This window comes from Callospermophilus lateralis (assembly GCF_048772815.1).
Source record: "Callospermophilus lateralis isolate mCalLat2 chromosome 5 unlocalized genomic scaffold, mCalLat2.hap1 SUPER_5_unloc_2, whole genome shotgun sequence".
In the NCBI taxonomy this organism is placed as follows: Eukaryota; Metazoa; Chordata; class Mammalia; order Rodentia; family Sciuridae; genus Callospermophilus; species Callospermophilus lateralis.
Genome location: NW_027510148.1, coordinates 1,580,243 through 1,583,200, shown reverse-complemented (window position 1 = coordinate 1,583,200; position 2,958 = coordinate 1,580,243). Strand labels below are relative to the sequence as shown.

Here is a 2,958-nt window from a genome sequence, read left to right as displayed (position 1 = left end):
CCCAATAGTTTATGATGGTTGATAACATGTTGGGAAACCATGTAGTTCAGCATGTACTCCCCTCATGGCCTAAATCAATCAGTTCAAACGAATCCCCCTTCTGCTATGCGACCAGCGCTGGCTTTATGAAAGAAGGTTTGATTCATGAGTAAATGCTAGGGAGTTTTAAATTAAAGAGACAAGATTCTTATTACCTTTAAAACCAGCTCCAGGAAGGCTTCTCCTAGCTCCCACCTCCAGCCACCTAATGCGGTAGTGAGGTTTACAGAAGAGACTAGTGAGAGAGAGAGAGAGAGAACACTCCAGGGAGTGGGCTTTTATTGGGGAACAAAAAGTTCCAGGGAAAATCCCATCCAATGAAGGTTAAAGGGGGTAGCATCCCAAGATCAGGGGCGATGACTGGGTCCTCGGGGCAGTGGCCAGACAAACGTCTCTGCACGGACAAGCCCTCGGACCTGGGAAAGGGTGGGGAAAGCTCTAACACAGCTGTGTCTAAGCGCCTCTCACCCAGCCAGGGAGGTAACTCAAATCACGTGCGAGGATGGCCTCCCACACCCCCTCTTGTACCAACCAATCACCCCTAGCCAACATGTTCCTGCCAGTGAATGTGCTAATCATGTTTTAGAGTTATTTTATGATTTTCCCGTGGTGTGTGATTATTTGCTAAGAGATACTATGATGTATATGAAGTCCCCGCCTTCCCCAGAGAGTTTATAAAACTGCTACAAAACCTGGACTCAGGGCCTCTCAGTGTCACTAGTTGCTGTGTGAGCGTGGAGGACTGAGCTAGCTCACAATTTGCTGCTTACATCAATCTTGGTATCTGGTAGTCTTTTGGGGGTCCCGAACTTGAGCATAATATGTACAGCCCTGAATGAGAGGAGCTCTGGCATTGGGTATTACAAAGTAATTTTAATTACAGATGTTTTTTTCATTCTGGGTCAAGGCGAGGTAAAACAGGAAGAAAAAGATTTCCAAATGTAAAATCTTGAGTTATGAAGTATCCAGATGAATGTGCATGAGCATGCTGCAAAGCTGCCTTCTGCTGGGCTGTGATATGCTGCTGTTCTGCATGTCCCTGGAAGTCCTTATTAAGAGCTGGTCTGGAGAGTGCAATGCTAGCTCCAGGATTATTTGCTGAAGATTGGTTCTGCATAAGTAATTTTCATTTCTCTTTGTCCAGTTCTGCCAAGATTGCAACTCTATTTTTGTTTTGAAAATCTTGTCCTGAAGGATTTGCTGCCATCTTCCTGTTTTCTGTTTCAATTATATTCAGAGGCAATGGATTAGCACTTCACATTCACCTGGGATGCCTGAGCACTGGGGAGGCCTTGCTGCAGGTGGCAGCTGTCAAGGTGGAACACACCACCTAGAGACAGACAGGCAGAACCTCCGCAGTGTGCTGAACTACAACCTTCCCGCCCTCCTTGAACTGATTTTTTAAATGGACATGTTTCTTTCTCTTCCTCTCTCCCTGCTCCTCCTTAATCTCTCCACCTCCCTAATCTCGGGGGAAACAGGATTATCTTTCTCCCCTATTTTAGGCAAACTTATCTGTCCTTGAGTGCTCACCCTCCATAGGAAGGAAGGAGTCCTTGGTACCAGAGGGTTGGTACCAGAGGGCATCAGAAATGACAAATCTCCCAAATTAATAAGTGAATTCAACTCCAGAGAGAAAACTTTGTGGAATGTAGCCTTTGACTCACCTCTTTAACCCTGGCCCCACTTCTTTCCTCCTGAGGGGCAGAATCAGAGCCTCAGGGATAGGAGCCTCTGTGCTTCTCCTTTGCTAGTAAAGCAAGAAATCTTCCTTTTTCTTTTCCCACAAAACCATGTCCTCGTGATTGAATTGGCATCAGGGACAAGGACTGAGTGTTTGGTTGCACTGCGACAGTGTCTACCTTAGTAATACAGTCCTGCTGCTCTGCCACTATTACTCATTTTTAAAAGACATTTTTCTTTCTCTTCCTCTCTCCCTCCCCCTCCATCCTCTCTACTCCCTAATTTGCAGTGGTGTGTGTGGGGAATATGATGATCTTTCTTTGCCATCCTAGGCAGAGTATCTGTCCTTAAACACATTCTCACCACAGGAAGGAGGCAATCTGCTTTGGATATGGCAACAGAAGCTCTCAGAAATGACTATCTCCCAAATTCACAAGTACATTCAACTCCAGAGAGAAAATAGGTGGAATGCAACCTTCACATCACCTCTATAAATGCCCTCTGTTCCTGCTGATGGGCAAAATCACTCTGTGGGACTGGAGCCCCATGCTCCTCCTTTGCTAGCAAAGCAATGAAACTTTGTTTCTCTTTTCCCAAAACCATGTGCCCATTACTGAATTGGCATCGGGGACAAGGACCGAGGTTTAGGTCACAGTTTTGCCATGAGGAGACTGAGACTGCTCCAAATAGAGCATGGCAGGTGGGGTATATGGCCACAGAGCTGGTGGGTGTCACTGGATCCTGGCTCACCAGCCTAACAAGCTTCTTGCTGAAGAAGGGCCAACAGGGTCAGAGGTCATCTGAGGATAGTCTGAGGAGATAGAGAGGGTCTGTGTGCCTGCTTGACCTGACTTCTCAGGATTCTTGGTAAAACCAGGCCATTTGGGGCAGTGCCAGGTGGTAACAAGCACAGATGGCCAAGAGTCAGGTCCTAGTTAGAAGGGAGGTGGGGGAGCTGGGTAGCATTTGATCAGGGAGAGAATCTGTGTCAGTGGCTAGAATGGGGAGTGGGCCCCAGAACTGCTCTGGGCTGACAGGAGGGTGGCCCTTCTCCCTGAGGAGGGTCTTTATCTGGAGTAGAGGGCACAGTGGCATCTCAGGTCCCAGGAAAGATCTCTTCTGTGCTGAGAGGAGAGCACACCCTCAGTGTGGGGTTGTGGGGCCATCTGAAGCTAAGCTGCAGGGATGCAAAGCCTAGACAGCAAACAGGAGACTGTCCCTAGTATGCTGGCCCCT

At 47.7% G+C, this 2,958-nt stretch overlaps 1 pseudogene; it reads right to left on the bottom strand.

The window, feature by feature from the left end:
- Window positions 1–931: 931 nt before the first annotated feature.
- LOC143398957 (SOSS complex subunit C pseudogene) lies at window positions 932–1,246 on the bottom strand (annotated as a pseudogene).
- Window positions 1,247–2,958: the final 1,712 nt, after the last annotated feature.